General features: G+C 43.5%; 1 protein-coding gene across 1 annotated transcript in view; it reads right to left on the bottom strand.

Moving 5' to 3' along the window:
- LOC144508500 (contactin-associated protein-like 2) overlaps window positions 1-14379 on the bottom strand; it is a 1535312-nt gene that overhangs the window by 990928 nt on the left and 530005 nt on the right. The window lies entirely within an intron of this gene.

Genomic DNA, 14379 nt, shown 5'->3' with positions numbered 1-14379 from the left:
ACACAAATCAATGTGTTTATGGAGGACCTTCATTACTGGTTGCTATTGAGGATGAGATTAACTGTATGAGAAGGAAGGCAAAGGCACCCTTCACTTTTGCACATATCTTCTTTTGGGGCACATTAGGCATTGAACAAAACTAATTTGGGAGCTCCAGTATTATATCTTCCAGAGTGACATTTAAAACATTACACATTTTTCATTGTGCCAAAGTTTAACTGCAAACAGTTCCACAAGTGACCAGCCAGAAGGTGTCCTCTGATGTTAAAACATTTTCCAGAAAGGTTAGCAGACATTTGATTCCTAAGAACTACACCCACAGTGTTTCATCTTGTTCTTAAATTGTGGGCAGCATGGACGACTGCAGAGAAAGGGCATCACAGTTTCTTTTTGTATGATGATCATTGAGTCACATATTGATATAATTGTGGTTACCATCTGAATTGAGATTCAATTTGCTGGTCATGAAGTCTTATTGCCCACATGCCATCCACTGAAAGCTCTGACCTTTTCATAGTGAGTGCAATGAAAGTGTTATCACTTTCACGTAGGCCTGGGCATTTTCAGCTTCTGCACTCACCAGTCTACAATACTTCAACGTTCATAGAAGTTCAGGAGAAAAGTTACAGTGTGGAAGTCGCAACTTCAGCCATGGCATTGTCACTTTCTTGGAACATACATTCACAGCAGATTGAGTGAACCAGTTTGAGGTGTTTTAATATTTCATGTGCATAATAAGGTGGAATCTTCCCCAGTTGAAATCTTTGCTATGGAGCTCGTTTCTCCAAATGATGCACATCTGTCACGTCACCTTATTTTTACACCCCTTAAAATCCACTGTCACAAAACAAAGCATCTTGTGAATCAGGCAAGCAAATTGCTTTTGGCACCTGAATTGCACAATCAGCTCTCATAAACTGAAATAGTGTGCTAAAGTTGTTTATAACCAGTTTACAATATAATGCTTGTTGACTGACAAGGAATGTTTCTCTAATCTCCTGTTACCAGTCCAAGTACCAATCATTCGTCACCCCTGACTTACAGTGACCGCTAGTGATGCAATGCCTCCACTTTGGGGTTTTTATCCTTGTTCCTAAATCCCCTTATGACCTCACCAATCTCTTATTTCTGTAATCTCTGTCAACCCTTCAAACCTCTGAGGTTTCTGTGTTCCTCCAATTCTGACTGCGTAGGGATGCCAAATTTCAATTATTCCACCATTTAGGGCTTATGGCCTTCAGCTGTCAAAGCCTGAAGCTCTGAAATTCTCTCCCTAAATCTCTCTACCTCTCTTTTCTCCTTTAGTTGGCTCTTTAAAACTTGCAATTTTGATTAAGCTTTTACCCTGATACCTCGTAACGCACTGTATCAATGGTTGTTTGATAACACTCCTGTGAAGTGCTATGGGATGTGTAAATAATGTGTTTCAATATTGCTGATTAAAGTTTCCATATCAGTTCACTTTATGAATGGTAAATTGTGTGAATCGTGTCTACACTTTCCTGACTTGCTCCAGGCCACAAGTCTCTCTGCTGGAAGCTCAGGTTTGGAAAACCAAACCCATTATAATGCTGGAAGTGGGAATTCCTGCTAATCAATTGCAGATTGTTTTGCAGTGACTGGTCTCATCGGAATATCGGCACTGACTGTAATCGTTGATACTGGTTACTGCTGTCTGCAAAAAACCTGATCATAAATATCTAAAAACATATTTTTGTTGAATTCATATCCTCCAGTTCTTCCCAATTTATGAACTTTAGCCCTGAAACAATATATATTTTTCAACAAATCCTCTCATTCAGGTTACATTATACTCTTGAAATTGCTCCCAAGTGGCTACAATTATTCAGAACTTAACAACATTAAGTATTATGATCAGGTTTTTTGCAGACAGCAGTAACCAGTATAAACAATTACAGTCAGTGCCGATATTCCGATGAGACCAGTCACTGCAAAACAATCTGCACTTGATTAGCAGGAATTCCCACTTCCAGCATTATAATGGGTTTGGTTTTCCAAACCTGAGCTTCCAGCAGAGAGACTTGTGGCCTGGAGCAAGTCAGGAAAGTGTAGACACGATTCACACAATTTACCATTCATAAAATAAACTGATACGGAAACTTTAATCCATTAATGTCAAACACATTATTTAGCTCAACCAATTTGTTAGTCGTCGTCCTCCAAATCAACAGTAACCGTAATACCAAACCATCTATCTAATAGTTTCTTATACATTGGTATGAACCCTGCTCCAATCGCTAAGCCTGGTAATACATTCTCGAGCCCCATGCAGGTGGGTTTGGGCAGCATGTATAAACTCTGACTTCTGGGTTTAGCTTGGGTGTGTTCGCTTGTGTAATCCTTTTGGAAGAGGCAAGTTTACTAATTTTTTTTGTACTTTTCCAATTCAATCAAATCAAGTCCAATTCAGAGTCTCAACCAGTTGAGACATTTCCAATCCAAGCTGACAAGACAGGGTATGCGACCCTTTACCCTGCCTTGGGCCTGATCTACATGAGCCAAGCTGATTGGACTCGGCAGACGTCTCCGCCCCCACGGCTTGATCTCACTTGCATCTTAGCCAAAAGGCCGAGATGCCGCTTTTAAAAATTGCTTCATCTGAAAATGAAGCTTAAATGCAACCCAATGGCCACGACCAAGTGCAGCATCGACCTTTGGCTAAGATCAAGTGTAGTATGGTCGGCAGCCCATGGTCGGCCGCACTTGGTTGAGGTCATTAGGTTACACTGAAGCTTCATATGTTTCATATGAAGCAATTTTTTAAAGCGGCATCTTGGCCTTTTGGCTAAGATGCAAATGAGCTCAAGTCTTGGAGAAGGAACCTCCCCCTTCTCCAATCAGCTTGGCTCATGTAGATCAGGCCCAGGACAGGGTGGTTTGATCGCTCGCCCTGTCTTGTCAGCCTGGATCTGAAATGTCTCAACTTGTTGAGACTCTAAATTGGATTTGATTTGATTGAATTGGAAAAGTATAAACAAAAAAAAAAATCACCAGACTACACTTGATCTTAGCCAAAAGGCCGAGAAGTTTACTAATTTTAAAATGCACAACTCCGTAGCTGTAATTTTACACTCGGCCAGTGTCTTGAACCCCCACTGTGTACCATCCCTCCTCCCCGCCATATTAAGGTGGGTTTGGGTGGGGCTTGGGCGAGCTCTGGCAATTTGCCCTGCAGGAATTTAACAACTGGAGAGCTGTGAAGTGGCTTGAATTGAAACATATTCCCCTTCTGAGGAGGAAGTCACAACTCTGATTGCTGCTAGCTAATCAAACGGCCAGTAGCTCTTTGACCCCAACAACAGCACAGGGAGTGGTGGTTACTGCTGGGGTTGCACCCAGACAGAACGGTGATTGTCTCTGAAGCGGGACACAAAGTGAAGTGGAGTGGTATTGTTAGTTGCGGGCTGGCATGCTCTGGCAGGGAGCATGAAGTTACAAGAGCGGTTCAGAGGTCGGGAATACTGCAGCGACTAACTCACTGCCTGACTCCCCAAAGCCTGTCACCAACTACAAGGCACAAGTCAGGAATGTGATGAAATACTCCCCACTTCCTAGGATGTGTGCAGCTCCCACAACACTCAAGAAGCTTGACACCATCCAGGACAAAGCAGCCTGCTTAATTGGCGCCACATCTACAAACATGCACTCCCTCCACCACCGACACCCAGTAGCAGCAGTGTGTACTATCTACAAGATGCACTGCAATTCACAAAGATCCTTAGACAGCACCTTCCAAACCCATGACCACTTCCACCTAGAAGGACAAGGGCAGCAGATACATGGGAACACTACCACCTGCAAGTTCCCCTCTCAGCCACTCACCATCCTGACTTGGAAATATATCGCTGTTCCTTCACAGTCGCTGGGTCAACAACCTGGAATTCCCTCCCTAATGGCATTGAGGGTCAACACACAGCATATGGACTGCAGCGTTTCAAGAAGGCAGCTCACCACCACCTTCTCAAGGGCAACTAGAGTTGGGCAATAAATGCTGACCCAGCCAGCAATGCCCATGTTGCATGAATGAATAAAAAAGAGGGGTCGGGTGCGAGGAAAAGGGTGGATGGGTGGGAGGGAGGAGACCTTAGAGGGGCCTCTGATGGTTCTATGGAGACTGCAAAAGTTGGTAAGCCTCCTTGCCCACCAGCAGCCCAGACAGTGAAACCCATGGGAAAAGTTAGAGTGGGGACAGGAAGGTATAAACGAGCATAAAGGCACTTTACCAAAATACTCGTAGCATTCGAAACAAGGTAAATGAGTTGACGACGCAAATCATCGCGAATGAATATGATTTAGTGAATCATACTAAACATGGCTGCAGGATGGTCACGACTGGGAGTTAAATATCAAGGGGTATCAGACTATTCAGAAGGACAGACAGAAAGATAAGGGAGGTGGTGTAGCTCTGATATTTAAGGATGAAATCAGGGTGGCAGTGAGAAATGATATAGGTTCTATGAAAAAATGGTTGAATTCATTAGTTGGAAATTAGAAATAGTAAGGGGAAAAGGTCACTGATAGGCGTAGTCTATAGGCCACCAAATAATATCATGGTGGGGCGAGAAATAAACAAAGAAATAACTGATGCATGTAAAACTGGTACTGCAATTATCATGGGGGATTTTAATCTACATACCGATTGAACAAACAGTCAAGGCAGCCTTGAGGAGGAGTTCACACAATGTATCCTCGATAGTTTCCTTGAACAGTATGTAATGGAACCTACGAGGGAGCAAGCTATCTTAGATTTGGTCCTGTGTAATGAAACAGGAATAATTAATGATCTCACAGTTGGGATCCTCTCGGAAGGAGCGATCACAGTATGGTTGAATTTAAAATACAGATGGAGCGTGAGAAGGTAAAATCCAATACCAGTGTCTTGTGCTTAAACAAAGGAGACGACAAAGGGATAAGGGAGGAGTTGGCTAAGGTAGACTTGGAGCAAAAGCTTTATGGTGAGATAATTGAGGAACAGTGGAAGACCTTCAAAGTAATTTTCCACAGTGCTCAGCAAAAGTATGTACCAGTGATAAGGAAGGACTGTAGAAAAAGGAATAATCAACCATAGATATCTAAGGAAATTAAGAAGGATATCAAATTGAAAGAAAACAAAGTGACGAAGATAAGTGGGGAACGAAAGGATTGGGAAATGTTTAAAGGTCAACAGAAAGCCATGAAAAAAGCTATAAAGTAAGATGGATTATGAAAGTAAACTAGCTCAGAACATAAAAACAGATAGCAAAAGTTTCTACAAATATATAAAACGAAAAAGAGTAGCTAAGGTAAACATTGATCCTTTAGAGGATGAGAAGGGGGATTTAATAACGGAAAATGAGGAAATGGTCGAGGCATTGAACAGGTATTTTGTGTCAGTCTTCACAGTGGAAGGCACAAATAATATACCAAAAATTGATGACAAGAAGGCTAAGGGAGGTGAAGACCTAAAAACGATCATTATCCCTAAAGAAGTAGTGTTGGACAAACTAATGGGGCTAAAGTAGACAAGTCTCCTGGCCCAGATGGAATGCATCCCAGGTACAAAAAGAGATGGCAGGGGAAATAGCAAATGCACTAGTGGTAAGAACATAAGAACTAGTCAGCTCCACTTACCCGCCCGCTCACCATAACCCTTAATTTCTTTACTGTTCAAAGATTTATCTATCCTTGCCTTAAAAACATTCAATGAGATAGCCTCAACTGCTTCACTGGGCAGGGAATTCCACAGATTCACAACCCTTTGTGTGAAGAAGTTCCTCCTCAACTCAATCCTAAATCTGCCACCCCTTATTTTGAGGCCATGCCCCCTAATTCTAGTTTAACTCGCCAGTGGAAACAACTTCCCTGCTTCTATCTTATCTATTCCCTTCATAATCTTGTATGTCTCTATAAGATCTCCCCTCATTCTTCTGAATTCCAGTGAGTATAGCCCTAGTTTACTCAGTCTCTCCTCATACTGAAGAATGTTTGAGGGCAAATCTGGCATGTGGGAGGCTTTCAAGTGTAAGTTGATAGGGATTCAGGACCGGCACATTCCTGTAAGGATGAAGGATAAGTATGGCAAGTTTTGGGAACCTTGGATAACGAGAGATATTGTGAGCCTAGTCAAAGAGAAAAAGGAAGCATTTGTCAAAGCGAGGAGTCTGGGAACACATGAAGCAAGTGTGGAATACAAGGAAAGTAGAAAGAAACTTAAGCAAGGAGTAAGAAGGGCTAAAAGGGATAATGAAAAAGCATTCGCCAGCAGGATTAAGGAAATTCCCAAGGCTTTTTATACATATGTAAAGAGCAAGAGGGTTGCCAGGGAGAGGGTTGGCCCACTCAAGGACAAGGGAGGGAATCTATGCGTGGAGTCAGAGGAAATGTGCGAGGTATTAAATGAGTACTTTGCATCAGTATTCACCAAAGAGAAGGACTTGTTGGATGACGAGTCTGGGAAAGGATGTATAGATAGTTCGAGCCATGTTGAGATCAAAAAGGAGGAGGTATTGGGGTTCTTGAGAAACATTAAGGTAGACAAGTCCCCAGGGCCTGATGGGATATACCCCAGAATACTGAGAGAGGCAAGGGAGGAAATTGCTGGGGCCTTGAGTGAAATCTTTGTATCCTCACTGGCTACAGGGGAGGTCATGATGTGGAGATGCCGGCGTTGGACTGGGGTAAACACAGTAAGAAGTTTAACAACACCAGGTTAAAGTCCAACAGGTTTATTTGGTAGCAAAAGCCACACAAGCTTTCGAGGCTCTAAGCCCCTTCTTCAGGTGAGTGGGAATTCTGTTCACAAACAGAATTTATAAAGACACAGACTCAATTTACATGAATAATGGTTGGAATGCGGGAGTGGGAACACATGAAGCAAGTGTGGAATACAAGGAAAGTAGAAAGAAACTTAAGCAAGGAGTAAGAAGGGCTAAAAGGGATAATGAAAAAGCATTCGCCAGCAGGAATCTCCACTCCCATTGTTTTGTTTCTTAAAGACTGGATTAGTTGTAAGTATTCGCATTCCAACCATTATTCATGTAAATTGAGTCTGTGTCTTTATAAATTCTGTTTGTGAACAGAATTCCCACTCACCTGAAGAAGGGGCTTAGAGCCTCGAAAGCTTGTGTGGCTTTTGCTACCAAATAAACCTGTTGGACTTTAACCTGGTGTTGTTAAACTTCTTACAGGGGAGGTCCCAGACGATTGGAGAATAGCCAATGTTGTTCCTTTGTTTAAGAAGGATAGCAAGAATAATCCAGGTAATTACAGGCAGGTGAGCCTTTTACATCAGTGGTAGGGAAATTATTGGAGAGGATTCTTTGAGACAGGATTTATTCCCACTTGGAAATAAGTGGACGTATTAGTGAGAGGCAACATGGTTTTGTGAAGGGGAGGTTGTGTCTCACGAACTTGATCGAGTTTTTCGAGGAAGTGACGAAGATGATTGATGAGGGTAGGGCAGTGGATGTTGTCTACATGGACCTCAGTAAGGCCTTTGACAAGGTCCCTCATGACAGACTGGTGCAGAAGGTAAGTCGCATGGGATCAGAGGTGAGCTGGCAAGGTGGATACAAAACTGGCTCATCAAAGAAGACAGAGGGTAACAGTGGAAGGGTGCGTTTCTGAATGGAGGGCTGTGAGAAGTGGTGTTCCTCAGGGATCAGTGCTGGGACCTTTGCTGTTTGTAATATATATAAATGATTTGGAGGAAAATGTAACTGGATTGATTAGTAAGTTTGCGGACGACACAAAGGTTGGTGGATTTGCGGATAGCGATGAGGACCATCAGAGGATACAGCAGGATATAGATCAGTTGGAGACTTGGGCAGAGAGATGGCAGATGGAGTTTAATCCGGACAAATGTGAGGTAATGCATTTTGGAAGGTCTAATACAGATAAATATACAGTAAATGGCAGAACCCTTATGAGTATTGACAGGCAAAGGGATCTGGGTGTACAGGTACACAGGTCACTGAAAGTGGCAACGCAAGTGGAGAAGGTAGTCAAGAAGGCATATGGCATGCTTGCCTTCATCGGCCGGGATATTGAGTTTAAAAATTGACAAGTTATGTTGCAGCTTTATAGAACCTTAGTTAGGCCGCACTTGGAATATAGTGTTCAATTCTAGTTACCACACTACCAGAAGGATGTGGAGGCTTTGGACAGGGTACAGAAAAGATTTACCAGGATGTTGCCTGGTATGGAGGGCATTAGCTATGAGGAGAGGTTGGAAAAACTTGGTTTGTTCTCACTGGAGCAATCGAGGTTGAGGGGAGACCTGATAGAAGTCTACAAGATTATGACAGGTGAGGTCCCAGACGATTGGAGGATAGCTAATGTGGTCCCGTTATTTAAGAAGGGTTGGAAGGATAACCCGGGAAATTATAGGCCGGTGAGCTTGACGTCCGTGGTGGGGAAGTTGTTGGAGAGGATTCTTAGAGATAGGCTGTATGCGCATTTAGAAAGGAATAAACTCATTAACGATAGTCAGCATGGTTTTGTGAGAGGGAGGTCATGCCTTACTAACCTGGTGGAGTTTTTTGAAGAAGTGACTGGAATGGTTGACGAGGGAAGGGCCGTGGATGTCGTCTATATGGACTTTAGTTAAGCGTTTGACAAAGTCCCTCATGGTAGGTTGGTGCAAAAGGTTGGATCTCGTGGGATAAAGGGGGAGGTGGCTAGATGGGTGGCGAACTGGCTTGGTCACAGAAGGCAGAGGGTGGTAGTGGAAGGGTCTTTTTCCGGCTGGATGCCTGTGACTTGTGGTGTTCCGCAGGGCTCTGTATTGGGACCTCTGCTGTTTGTGATTTATAGAAACGATCTGGAAGAAGGTGTAACTGGGGTGATCAGTAAGTTTGCGGACGACACGAAAATGGCTGGACTTGCAGATAGTGGGGAGCATTGTCAGAGGCTACAGAAGGATATAGATAGGCTGGAAATTTGGGCAAAGAAATGGCAGATGGAGTTCAATCCAGATAAATGCGAAGTGATGAATTTTGGCAGAACTAACGTAGAGGGGAGCTATACGATAAATGGCAGAACCATAAAGGGTGTAGATACGCAGAGAGACCTGGGTGTGCAAGTCCACAGATCCTTGAAGGTGACGTCACAGGTGGAGAAGGTAGTGAATAAGGCATATGGCATGCTTGCCTTTATAGGACGGGGCATAGAGTATAAAAGTTGGGGTCTGAGGTTGCAGTTGTATAGAACGTTGGTTCGGCTGCATTTGGAATACTGCACCCAGTTCTGGTCGCCACACTACCAGAAGGACGTGGAGGCTTTAGGGAAAGTGCAGAGGAGGTTTACCAGGATGTTGCCTGGTATGGAAGGGCTTAGTTATGAGGAGAGATTGGGTAAACCGGGGTTGTTTTCACTGGAAAGACGGAGGATGAGGGGTGACCGAATAGAGGTGTATAAAATTATGAAAGGCATAGATAGGGTGAACGGTGGGAAGCTTTTTCCCAGGTCAGTGGTGACGTTCACGAGGGGTCAGAGGTTCAAGGTGAGGGGGGGGGGAGGTTTATCACGGATGTCAGAAGGACATATTTTACACAGAGGGTGGTGGGGGCCTGGAATGCGCTGCCGGGCAAGGTGGTGGAGGCGGACGCACTGGGAACGTTTAAGATTTATCTAGATAGCCACATGAACGGAGTGGGAATGGAGGGATACAAAATAATGGTCTAGTTTGGACCAGGGAGCGGCGCGGGCTTGGAGGGCCGAAAGGCCTGTTCCTGTGCTGTATTGTTCTTTGTTAGGTATGGACAGAGTGAATAGCCAGAAGCTTTTTCCCAGGGGGGAAGAGTCAATTACTAGGTGCGAGGGCCAAGGTTTAAAGGAGATGTACGAGGCAGATATTTTACACAGAGTAGTGGGTGCCTGGGACCCGTTGCCGGGGGAGGTAGTGGAAGCAGATACGGTCATGACTTTTAAGGGGCGTCTCGACAAGTACATGAATAGGATGGGAATAGAGGGATATGGTCACCGGAAGGGTAGGGAGTTTTAGTTAAGTCGGGCAGCATAGTTGGTGCAGGCTTGGAGGGCCAAAGGGCCTCTTTATAAGCCAACCCTTTCAACTCTGGAATCAACCTAGTGAATCTCCTCTGCATGCCCTCCAGTGCCAGTATATCCTTTCTCAAATAAGGAGACCAACACTGTACACAGTACTCCAGGTGTGGCTTCACCAGCACCTTATACAGCTGCAACATAACCTGGCTGTTTTTAAACTCCATCCCTCTAACAATGAAGGACAAAATTCCATTTGCCTTCTTAATTACCTGCTGCACCTGCAAAGCAAATCCTTGTGATTCTTGCACAAGGACACCCAGATCCCTCTGCACAGCAGCATGCTGCAATTTTTTACCATTTAAATAATCGTCCATTTTGCTGTTATTCCGACCAAAATGGTTGACCTCACATTTACCAACATTGTACTCCATCTGCCAGACCCTTGCCTACTCACTGAAGACTATCTATATCCTTTTGGAGACTTTCAGCGTCCTCTGCACATTTTGCTCTACCACTCATCTTAGTGTTAACTGCAAATTTTGACACACTACATTTCGTCCCCAACTCCAAATCATCTATGTAAATTGTGAACAATTGCAGTCCCAACACTGATCCCTGAGGCACACCACGAGTCACTGATCGCCAACCAGAAAAACACCCATTTAGCCCTATCTTTGCTTTCTGTTAGTTAACCAATCCTCTATCCATGCTAATACATTACCCGTAACACCATGCACCTTTATCTTATGTAGCAGTCTTTGGTGCAGCAACTTGTCAAATGCCTTCTGGAAATCCAGATACACCACATCCACAGGTTCCCCATTGTCCATTGCGCATGTAATGTTCTCAAAGAATTCCACCAAATGAGTCAAACATGACCTGCCTTTCATGGACCCATGCTGCGTCTTACCAATGGGACAATTTATATACAGATGTCTTGCTATTTCTTTCTTGATGACAAATTCAAGCATTTTCCCCACTACAGAAGTTAAGCTAACTGGCCTATTGTTACCCGCCTTTTGTCTACCTCCTTTTTTAAACAGTGGCATCACATTTGCTGTTTTCCAATCTGCGGGAACCACCCCAGAGTCCAGCGAATTTTGGGAAATTACCACTTGTGCATTTGCCATTTCCCCCGCCATCTCTTTTAGTACCCTGGGATGCATTCCATCAGGGCCAGGAGACTTGTCTACCTTTAGCCCCCATTAGATCGCCCAACACTACCTCTTTCATGATAATGATAGTTTCTAGGTCCTCCCCTGCCACAGTCTTCCTGTCATCAATTTTTGGCATGCCATTTGTGTCTTCCACTGTGAAGACAAAATACCTGTTCAATGCCTCAGCCATTTTCTCATTTCCAGTTATTACATCCCCCTTCTCATCCTCCAAAAGACCAATGTTTACTTTCGCCACTCTTTTTCGTTTTATATATTTGTAGAAACTTTTGCGATCTGTTTTTATATTCTGAGCTAGTTTACTCTCATAATCCATCTTACTTTTCTTTATAGCTTTTGTCGTGGCTTTCTGTTGACCTTTAAAGATTTCCCAATCCTCTAGTTTCCACTAATCTTTGCCACTTTGTATGCAGTTTCTTTCAATTTGATACCCTCCTTAATTTCCTTAGATATCCATGGCTGATCATCTCTTTTTCTACAGTCCTTCCTTATCACTGGTATATACTTTTGCTGAGCACTGTGAAAGATCGCTTTGAAAGTCCTCCACTGTTCCTCAATTGTCCCACCATAAAGTTTTTGCTCCTTGTCTACTTTAGCCAACGCCTCCCTCATCCCTTTGTAGTCTCCTTTGCTTAAGCACAAGACACTTGTATTGGATTTTACCTCCTCACGCTCCATCTGTATTTTAAATTCAACCATACCGTGATCGCTTCTTCCGAGAGGATCCCTAACTGTAAGATCATTAATTATTCCTGTCTCATTACACAGGATGTGGAGATGCCGGCATTGGACTGGGGTAAGCACAGTAAGAAGTCTCACAACACCAGGTTAAAGTCCACCAGGTTTACTTGGCAGCACAAGCTTTCGGAGTCTCGCTCCTTCATCAGGTGAGTGAGGAGTTGTGTTCACAAACAGGGCATATACAGACACAAACTCAATTTGCAAGATCATGGTTGGAATGCAAGTCTTTACAGGTAATCAAATCTTAAAGGTACAGACAATGTGAGTGGAGAGAGGGCCAAGCACAGGTTAAAGAGGTGTGTTATTGTCTCCAGCCAGGACAGTTCGTGAGATTTTGCAAGCCAGGCAAGTCATGGGGGTTATAGATAGTGTGACATGAACCCAAGATCCCAGTTGAGGCCGTCCTCATGTGTGCGGAACTTGGCTATCAGTTTCTGCTCAGCAATTCTGCGTTGTCGTATGTCGTGAAGGCTGCCTTGGAGAACGCTTACCCAAAGATCAGGGGCATTCAGCCTCAACCGGGATCTTGGGTTCATGTCACACTATCTGTAACCCCCACAACTTGCCTGCGCTTGCAAAATCTCACTAACTGTCCTGACTGGAGTCAATACTCACCTCTTTAGCCTAAAGCTTGGCCCTCTCTTCACTCACATTGTCTGTACCTTTATGACTTGATTACCTGTAAAGATTCGCATTCCAACCATTATCTTGTAAATTGAGTTTGTGTCTGTATATGTCCTGTTTGTGAACACAACTCTTCACTCACCTGATGAAGAAGCGAGACTCCGAAAACATGTGCTGCCAAATAAACTGTTGGACTTTAACTTGGTGCTGTGAGACTTCTTGCTGTCATTACACAGGACCAGATCTAGGATAGCTTGCTCCCTCATAGGTTCCATTACATACTGTTCAAGGAAGCTATTGCGGATACGTTCTATGAACTCTTCCTTAAGGCTGCCTTGACCAATTGGTATGTAGATTAAAATCCCCCATGATAATTGCTGTACCATTTTTATATGCATCAGTTATTTCTTTGTTTATTTCTCGCCCCACCATGATGTTATTATTTGGTGGATTGTAGGCTACGCCTGGTAGTGACCTGTTTTCCTTACTATTTCTAATCTCCACCCAAATGGATTCAATCTTTTTTTCCGTAGAACCCATATCATCTCTCACTACCGCCCTGATGTCATCCTTAAATATCAGAGCTAGACAACCTCCCTTACCTTCCTGTCGGTCTGATATCCCTGAATATTTAACTCCCAGTTGTGAACATCCTGCAACCATGTCTCTGTAATGGCCACCAAATCATATTAATTCGCAATGATTTGTGCTGTCAACTCATTTACTTTGTTTCGAATGCTACGAGCATTCAGATAAAGTGCCCTTATGCTAGTTTTTGTACCTTCTTTTTGAATTTTAACACTTTCATTCATAACATCTCCTGAGTTCTCCTTCCTTTTAACTTTTTTCCTGATTTTTGATGCAGTTGGAACTTTCTCGCCATATTTTGACTTGCTCCCTTCTTCTTCGACTCCTTACATAGGTTCCCATCCCCCTGGCATAGTAGTTTAAACCTTCTCCAACCGCTCTAGCAAACACTCTCTCTAGGACATCAGTCCCAGTCCTGCCCAGGTGTAACCCATCCAATTTGTACAGGTCCCATCTCCCCCAGAACCGGTCCCAATGCCCCAAATTTAACAAACTTCGCTGGACTCTGGTGCGGTTCCGACAGATTGGAAAACAACAAATGTAACGTCATTGTTTAAAAAGGAGGTAGACAAAAGGTGGGTAACTATAGGCTAGTTAGCTTAACTTCTGTAGTGGGGAAAATGCTTGAATCTGTCATGAAGTAAGAAATAGCGAGATATCTGGATAGAAATGGTCCCATTGGGAAGACACAGCATGGGTTCATGAAAGGCAAGTCATGTTTAACTAATTTACTGGAAATCTTTGAGGACATTATGAGCACGGTAGACAATGGGGGACTAGTGGATGTGGTGTATCTAGATTTCCAGAGAGCATTCGACAAGGTGCCACACAAAAGGCTGCTGTATAAGATAAAGATGCAAGGCATTACAGGAAATGTATTAGCATGGATAGAGGATTGTTTAACTAACAAAAAGCAAAGATTGGGGGTAAATGGGTGTTTTTCTGGTTGGCGATCAGTGACTAGTGGTATGCCTCAGGGATCAGTGTTGGGACCACAATCGTTTACAATTTACATAGATGATTTGGAGTTGCAGACCAAATGTAGTGTGTCAAAGTTCCCAAATGTCACTAAGTTGAGTGGTAGAGCAAAGTGTGCAGAGGACACTGAAAGACTGCAAAGGGACGTAGATAGTTTGAATGAGTGGGCAAGGGTCTGGTAGATGGAGCACAATGTTGGTAAATGTGAAGTCATCCATTTTGGTAGGAACAACATCAAAATGGACTATTATTTAAATGGTAAAAAATT

Source organism: Mustelus asterias, chromosome 2 (assembly GCF_964213995.1).
Source record: "Mustelus asterias chromosome 2, sMusAst1.hap1.1, whole genome shotgun sequence".
In the NCBI taxonomy this organism is placed as follows: Eukaryota; Metazoa; Chordata; class Chondrichthyes; order Carcharhiniformes; family Triakidae; genus Mustelus; species Mustelus asterias.
Note: the sequence above shows the minus strand (reverse complement) of the source record. Positions and strands in the feature narration are given on the sequence as shown.